This window comes from Felis catus, chromosome D3 (genome assembly GCF_018350175.1).
Source record: "Felis catus isolate Fca126 chromosome D3, F.catus_Fca126_mat1.0, whole genome shotgun sequence".
Taxonomy (NCBI): Eukaryota; Metazoa; Chordata; class Mammalia; order Carnivora; family Felidae; genus Felis; species Felis catus.
In genome coordinates, this window is record NC_058379.1 from 26266456 (window position 1) to 26275000 (window position 8545).

Consider the following 8545-nt stretch of genomic DNA (forward strand, 5'->3'; position numbering starts at 1 on the left):
AACCCACAAACCGCGAGATCACAACCTGAGCTGAAGTCAAGAGCCGGGTGCTCAACTGACTGAGCCACCCAGGCTCCCCCCAGTTGAAATCTTGATAAGATACTGCCACACACACACCAGCGTGGCTAAAACCAAAGGACCCACACCACCGAATGTGGGTAAGAGTGTGGGGGAGCTGGGACCCTATCGTGGCTGGTGGGGCCACAACATGGCACAATCACTTTGGAAAACACTTTGGCGATTTCTCAAGAAGTTGAACATACACTCGCCCCGTGAGTCACCAATCCTTTCTGAGGTGTCGATCTCCAAGAAATGAAAACAAGAATGTCCATGAAAAGCTTTGAGGACCAGTCTTCTCAGCAGCTCTTTTCATAAGAGCTCCCTAGGGGTGCCTGGGTGGCTCAGTCGGTTAAGCATGGACTCTTGATCTCGGCTCAGGTCATGATCTCACAGTTCACAAGTTCGAGCCCTGCATTCGAGTCGGGCTCTGCTGACTGTGGAGCCTGCTTGGAGCTCTCTCTCCCTCTCTCTCTGCCCCTACTCCACTCGTGTGTGCATGTTCTCTCTCAAAATAAATAAACTTAAAAAATATTTAAAAAAATAAGAGTTCCTTAAAGGAAACAGCCTAAATATTCACCTACGGGAAAATATGTTAAAAAAAGATTATAGTATATTTAGATAATTAAATATTACTCAGGGAAAAAAAAAACCCATAAATGACTGATTCATCCTATGACATAGACGCATCCTCGAAATGGTTTGCTGAGGGAAAGAAATCCAAGCACACAGAAAAGGTATATTTTGCATGATCTCATTTACACGAAACTCTTGGGATAGGGAAAACTAACCTGTGATGATGTAGATCAGGACAGTGGTTGCTTGGGGATGGGGAGGGAGATTTGACCAGGAAGGAGCATGGGGGAACTTTCTGGGTTGTCTAGACGTCTCCTTTTGATAGGAATTCTTCAAAACAGACTGAACAGGGCACTTCAGAACCGAGCATTTCACTGTACGAAACGTCAGTCTCAATCGGGTAAGAACCGTGAGCTATTGTTAATATCATTGCCATTATTGTTTTTCTGCACTGAGCCCCTCGCCTGACGCTTCGATGTGTTGTCTTGCACTCAGAGGACTACGAATGCCATGGCGGGGCAGGGCCCTGTCCTGCTTACCCCTGCTTGGTTCTCCAGGGCCCGGCACAGCACCTGGTACAAAATAGTTGCTCAGCGAATATCTGCTGAATAAATCCATGAATGAACAAAGGCGCGCATTGGAAGAGGGGGAGAGCAGTAGCGAAAGGCATGGCTGGCTTTCGACAGCGGAGCTGGGAGAAGTGCAGTTGCCGATATTTACAGCCCTCAAGCCTCTCCGTTCTGGTTTGCTGGACAAATGGGGGCTCCGTTAACACTCGTCTCTGTGTAGTTACAAGACAGCCCGGAGGCTGCCTGGGAACTAATTCAGCATCTCGAGGAAATCATTTGCCTTTAGAGAAGAAGATGTAAATATTCCCCACTCGGCTGAGCAGAATGGCTCCATTGGGCTCCCAAAAACAGTCCTTAAGCACATCCTCTAACTCACTCTGGAGGGTGGGAGAAGGATCCCGGGAAAGAAAGAGAAGCTGGCAGCATTGAGGGCTTACTACGCTTCCCCATGCCTTGTCTTCTTTACTCCTTGTGTTGACGAAGCCACCAAGGGTCACCGCCTCCGTTTCACAGATGAGAAATTGGAGGCTCAGAAGTGTCCCAGGCGAGTTGCACTCTGCAGGGGTTGGGATTAGCGGTCCCCACACTGGTCTCCCTGATCCCACTCTTGTCCTTTGGAGTCTCCTCTCTACTCAGCAACAGGGTGATTGCCATAAACCCCAGGTCAGCTCGTGTCACAGCTCCAAACACTGGAGTGGTTCTACAGTGACCGCCTTGTCCTGGTTTGCCTGGGACTTTCTTGGTTTGAGCACTGAAAGTCCTGTGTCCTGGGAGCCCTCTCAGTGCTGGGCCAGGTGGGATGGTTGACCACCCTAATGGCTTCCAAAGCTTTCTGAGTTGGAGCCAACATGTTCACAAAGTCCCATATCACCTGGCCCCCGTCACCTCTCTGACCGTTTCCACCGCTCCTTGCCCCCTCACTCACCCCTCTCCAGCCATGCTGGCTTCCTTGCATTCATGCTGCCACCTCAGGGCCTTTGCACTGATTGTTCCTTCTGCCTAGAATGCTCTTCCCCATTTATGGTTGGCTCTCTCAGTCCTATCAAGCCTTTGCTTAAATCTTTCTCTCTCAATGAGCCTTGCTCTACTCATTCCATCTAAAATATTCCCCCACACCCCTCTCAATGCCCCCAAGACCCCTTCCCTGCTTCATTTTTTTTCTCCCCCGCCCTTTTCATTAACTGATGCATTGCGTGTGTTACTTTCTTCTCTTGTCTACCATTTGTCCCTACCCCCAGCTAGAATGTAAATTCCACGAGGGCATGCATGTCTTTCTACCTGAGTCACTGTTGTATCTCGGGGGCCAGAGCAGTGCTTTATAAATCAACACAGAGCAGTGCTTTATGAATCCTGGTTGTGTGAATGAACTGCCTTGGCATCACCCTAGTTGGGTCCTGAGCTCCCGGTTAGGTGGGAGGGAGCAGCGAGCGCACAGCGGCTAGAAGCCGGACTGTAAATGCGATGGCAGAGGGACACGCAGGCATGTGGACACTGTGGCAGAGCCCCCACGAGCCCACCTGAGAAGTCAGGGAAGGCTGAGAACGTAAGGAAGATGGGCCACAGAGAAGTCCCTGCAAACCCCTCCCTGCTCACTCTGCTCTTCAAACTCCCCTTGGGGACTTCCGTGGCCAGCTCTGGCAGGCGGTGGTTCACGGTCTGTGGTCCACGGTCTGTGAGCCGTGGCACCCACCTGGCTCCCACTGAGACACCTGATGGCCCACCAGCAGCAAGAATGATTTAGATCCGTCCGGCGGCTTCTCATGCTATGGCAGTTTGGGATAAGCCACTCTACCCACTAGGCATGGAAATGGGTTCCTTCGACGTCAGGAGAGCCGCTGGGCACTCATGGAGCCATCTCCCCATCACACCCCTTCCTTCAGGGATGCTGCTTGAGATCAGAACTGACAACTTCGGTGAATAGCTGGGTAGGGGGTAGGGGGGTCACTCACGCTGGGTAGGGGGGTCTCTGCCTGTGTCAGAGCCAGAACACCCTGTCAGCCTCTCCCCACCCTGGCCAGGCAACCAGGTCGTGAGGCCCGGAGGTCAGCCAGAGAGCACTGAACCAGGGAGCTCAGAACTCTGATCGCAGCCCGTTCATTGCTAACACGGTCGTCAGTTTTGTCACCCGTTAAATGGGCTCAGTAGTCCTTGGGCGGATGCTTCTGTGGGCCAGACTAATTCCCAAACTGGGTCTCCTCTCCCACTGCTTATTATCCAAGGCCTAGAGAGATTTGGTAAAGTGCTTGAGGTCACAGCTTTAAAAATGGCAAAGGCAGGCGTAAGCCCAAACCTGTTCCCAGTGACTGGGCCCCATGACCTCCATAGGGAGCATGTCCCCAGGGTCTTTCCACCTCCCGCCGCAGACCCTCGCAAGGACAATGAGGGGCAAGGTGAGTCCAAGGGCTTTTTTTGTTGTTGTCTACTTATTTTGAGAGGGGGAGAGACAGAATCCCAAGCAGGCTCCGCGCAGTCAGCACAGAGTTCGCGCAGAACCCGACGCGGGGCTCGAACTCACAAACCGTGACATCGTGACGGGAGCCGAGATCAAGGGTCAGATGCTCAACCAACTGAGCCAAGAGTTTTTGGCAAACGTAGCCACATCTCCTGCTACCCTTTGCGGCCAGCCCAAGCAGGAGGATTACAAGCTTTCAATTATGGGAGATGGGAGATGGGGACTGTTTACGTAAGCCACCCCACCGAGCCCTGCAAGCTGAAGGCGTGTGGTATGAGCACGATTTTACCAGAGCCCAGAAAGGGGCTACCGGGCCTTCATGCAGCTAGTGCTAAAGCAGCATCTGAGTCACTTGTATATTCTTTCATGTATAGAAAGCGTGGGGGTGATCGACAGGGCAACAGACCCCCCAACACCTGCCTCCTAGAAGTGATGCTGAAATTTGACCAAGCACAGCACCCAGCTCCCTGCAGACCTATGAGGAGTGGGGAGCTATCGGCGGTTCTTAACAAACGGTGACACTGCCTCACCTTGTCACCAGGGCTGCTGCTTTGCATCTGTCACCATGCTCTGAAGGCAGCTGCCCACCTTGACAGGTAAATAAGCAACTGGGACTTGGTGGCAGGGGGAGGGTGGGAACAGAGCTCGGCTGCCCATCACCTCCCAAAGACAGCAGCGGGAGCTTGGCTAAGCCATTAATCACGTCTAGAGCCTTCCATGCTATATCCGACATCCTTTGGCATCTGCGTCCCCCGGCTGCAATTTCTACCTTTTCTTGTTTTTCCCACTTAACGATCCTTGGCATTAGGAGAAGAATGCAAACCCTCAATTGCTCAGCCCTAAACTGTGCAGATGGCCAGGAGCCTTGGGACAGAGCTGGGTCCCTGGTGGCCTGCGGAAGGCTCCGGGCAGGGCTGAGGTGGTGCAGATACAAGGAGATGTGACCTGTAGCAGGCAGATGACTGATGGGGGATCAGGTGATGGAGGCATGGCCGATGTGTAACTCCAAGTTCATTATCAGTCTTCCGAAAACCGAGAGTCTCATGAAGGCAGCCCTCTGCCCACCCCAGCCTCAGCTTTATCCTCTTACCTACAACAGGGCCCGGGGCGTGGGGTGGCAGGGAGGTCCATAAATATTTATTGAATGAAAAGAATGTTAACTGGGTCTTAAGCTCAGATCTGCCGTTGAGTGTCTTTGGACGCATCTTCTCCTTCTTGGAGTCTCATTTTCCTTTCCTGTAGAATTATCTCAAGTCCTTCTTCTCGTCCTGAGACTGGAGGGTTGTTTTAAGACCCAAGCACGCTGTTGAACATGGCCTCAGGGCATGGAAACCAGAGGAGAAGTTGGGGCTGGCCACTTAACCCACTTGGATCCATGCCTCCCAACACCCTCACCTTTGAAATAGCTCTGGTTATGTTGGTCGGGAAGCCACAGAAGGGTGTGGCTGTGCACACGGAGCCTCCAACTCGGGCACCAGTGCTTTGAGTTCCAGACCCTTTACATGAATGAGTGAAGGGAGGGCCCAGAAAGAAGGGAAGTGGCTGAGGGCACACAGGGAGGGGATGGCAGAGCCCAGGACGTGAGCCATGTTGATACAGAAGTGGTGGCTTGGGTGTTTATTGTGCTGGGTCCTGGGCTGAGTGAGCAAGGAGAAATATGACACCAGGGTCCGCTTGGGAACTTCTGCAGTTGGCTTGCATGGAGGAAGGCCACATTGGTACCTTCTGCGTCAGGCTGTGTCGAGTTGGGGGATTTGCGGGGCAGGGGGACGGCTGACTTCTAACAAGCATCTTCGGGATTTCTGTTTCCTGCTAAACAGCGAGGAAAGCTTTGTGGTTATGACTTGAACTTAACATTTTTGGGTGCACTGCACGCACATCATTGAAGAATAATGACTGGTCTCTCCCTTACCAAAATGTCCTTCATAAAATAAACGCCCAGGGGTGTCTGGGTGGCTCAGTCAGTTAAGCGTTGGACTCTTGGTTTCAGCTCAGGTCATGATCTCACGGTTCAGGAGTTCGAGCCCCGCGTCTGGCTCTGTGCTGACAGTGTGGAGCCTGCTTGGGATTCTCTCTCTCCCTCTCTCTCTGCCCCTCCCCTGTTTATGCCCTCTCTCTCTCAAATAAATACATAAACTTAAAAAGAGTCTAAAAATGAAATGAAATAAAAATTAAATTAAAGTCCAGTAAATTTTTAACAGGGAACTCAGCAAGATAATTTCATCTTTATTTTCCCTTATCACACTTCGCATTCTCTGACAACAAATTTATTTTCTTGCTTACTGTCTTTCCAGCTAGGATTTTGCTTCTAGAAAAGGAAGAGGGGTTCCTACTCGCCATGGATCCCCCCTGTAGGGGACAGCGCCTGGCACTTAGCAGGTGCTCAACAAATATCCGCTGAATGAGGAATCCTGCGGGCACAGGAAGAGAGGCTCACGGAAATGCCCAGCTTCCAGGCCCTAAAAATCTCTGCAAAACCCCAATGCCAGGAAGGCAGTGCAAATCTTTTCTCCAATTCCATAATTGCTTTCACTGGGGGACCCAGCCGGGAGCTTGGGACATATTTTTCTGATCACTATGTGAATAACGCTTGCTCTTAACAAATGAAATTGCCACCTACTTTTGCACAGCACGTGTTTACGGGCTGAATTATGATCCTTACAAAATGCGTTTGGGGAAGGAAGCCTCAATGCCCAGTACCTTAGAATGTGACCGTATTTGCAGATAGGGCGTTTAAAGGGGTGAGTTAAAGTGAGTTAAGTTAAAGTGAGTCCTTTGGGTTGCTCCAATCCAATCTGGTGTCCTTATAAGAGGAGGAATTTTGGACACACAGAGATAGCAAGGATATGTGCTGAGACAAAAGGCTGTGTGAGGACACAGGGAGAAGGTGGCCATTTACAAGCCAAGGAGAGACCTCAGAAGAAACCAGACCCACTGACACCTTGATCTTGGACATCTAGCCCACAGAACTATAAGGCAGTCGATGTGTTGTGTAAGTCATCCAGTTCGTGGTACTTTTTTTTTTTTTACAGTAGCCCTTGCAAACTAACACACGGAGGGAGCTCCAATTGGCTATCCCAGAGGAGCCCTAGGAATAGAGGTGCACTTGGGGCAGGACATAGTCTATGCTGGTGGGACTTTAAATAGGGGCAGCATTGGCATCCCAAAAGTGGGCGTAAGCTAGCAACTGCCTTTGCAAGCAAGGAATAAGAAGTGTATTTATCTCTCAGGACTTTTTATAAAGTTGCAGTGAGATGTACATATAAAATGCTTAGCCCAGTGTCCAACACAGTATATGAATAATAAGCAATAAATAGCTTATAGTTTTAGTATTATTAAGACTTCAAGGATGTTTGAAGAAGTGGGTGCCCAAACTATAGACATGCCTGGGGGGGTGTGGTCTGTGGTACATGTGGATATTTGCGTTTGGATGGTAGGGCTGTATACGCAAGGAGCTGTATGGGGGCCTGTGAGCACATGTTCACGGGGATCTAGAATGTTGATATGGGTGCACATTTGTGGGGATGTATTCATGTCAGTGTGTCACATGCATTCGAAGTGTGTAGGTTCATTAACTTTTTTAGTGGCTCATTCATTCATTCATTCATTCAAAATTTCTTGAATGCTTGGGGCACCTGGGTGGCTCAGTCAGTTGAGCGTCCAACTTCGGCTCAGGTCATGATCTCGCGGTTCATGAGCTCAAGCCTTTCATCAGGCCTGCTGCTGTCAGCACAGAGCCCACTTTGGATCTTCTGTCCCCTCCACGTCTCTCTGCTCCTCCCCTGCTCATGCTTGCACTCTCTCTCTCTCTCTTAAAAATAAATAAACAGTTAAAAATTATCTTGAACACTTGTCTCCCCATATATACACAATGTAGACAGTAGACAGACAAGGGGGCTATGATGGGAGGATTGAGGGAGAATGGAGACAGAGCATTTATTTCAGTTTGATGTATCAGGGAAGACTTCCTGGAGGGGGTGACACTTGAGTTTGACTTGGGCATGTGAGGAGGAGCAAGGCCATTGCCTGGAGTCATGTAGGGGGGAGAGAAGTGTGCACTCGAAAATACGGTTTGGGTTGATTCCATTCCTTGGAAACTTTCTACCCGGATTGCCCCCAGTCGAACCTCCAGAGTCCCCGGGGACAGGATCACAGAACGGAGAGGAAGCACAGATGCCAAGCAGCTATCACTTTATTTTGTACAGACCAAGCAAGCTGGGATCCCCATGCCTGAGGTATATGCCACCTGCTGGGGTCTTCTTGCCTCTTGAGTACAGCCATGCTGGCTGGCTCTGGACTCAGGGCCCCTGGGGAAGTCTGGCTGGTCTCTCTCTCTCTCTCTTCTCTCTCTCTGTCTCTCTCCAGACAGTTGTGGAGTCAGGAAGTCTTCGAGGGCAGTCTATCTCAGGAAGCTGGAAACAAACGCAGGTCAGAGCTGATCGATGGGATACAGGAAGGCTGCTCTGGGGATGGAGGTCCTGCGATCCCATGTCCCCAGGGGACATTCCTGCAGAGACACCACCCAGAGGGATGAAGGAGTGCAGGCAGCAGAAGGGAAATGAGTGGAAAGAAACTTGGGACGGAGCTGCTGAAGGGCCAAAATGTCCAAGAGCAGCACAACCTGACCCTTACTGCCTCCGGCAGGTGCTGGGCCCTAGGCTAGGGGTCTCTGGCATTCACACCGGACACGTGGTGTTACTTCGGGTGACTATTAGTAGCCCCATTTTCGAGCTGCGGACACAGGCGCTTGGCAAGGTCACATCACGTGCCCAAGGTCGCGGCCAGCTACAAGGAAGAAGTGAGCGTTGAGGGGCTTGCTTGGGTTCTGAATCCCACAATACATTTGCTCAGGGGGGACAGGGCTGTATCGTTCAGTTCATGCCTCCAGCGT

The 8545-nt window shown here is 50.9% G+C and overlaps 1 protein-coding gene across 3 annotated transcripts in view; it reads right to left on the minus strand.

The window, feature by feature from the left end:
* Positions 1–7828: 7828 nt before the first annotated feature.
* The window catches only part of MYO18B (myosin XVIIIB), a 258450-nt gene continuing 257733 nt past the window's right edge, over positions 7829–8545 (minus strand). For 2 of the 3 annotated variants that reach the window (XM_006938537.5, XM_045041736.1), the window contains one exon: positions 7829–8066. The gene's annotated coding sequence lies outside the window, so the exon portion shown is untranslated. Of the gene's footprint in view, positions 8162–8545 lie in introns of all 3 variants that reach the window. The other variant, XM_045041734.1, reaches the window with a different exon arrangement.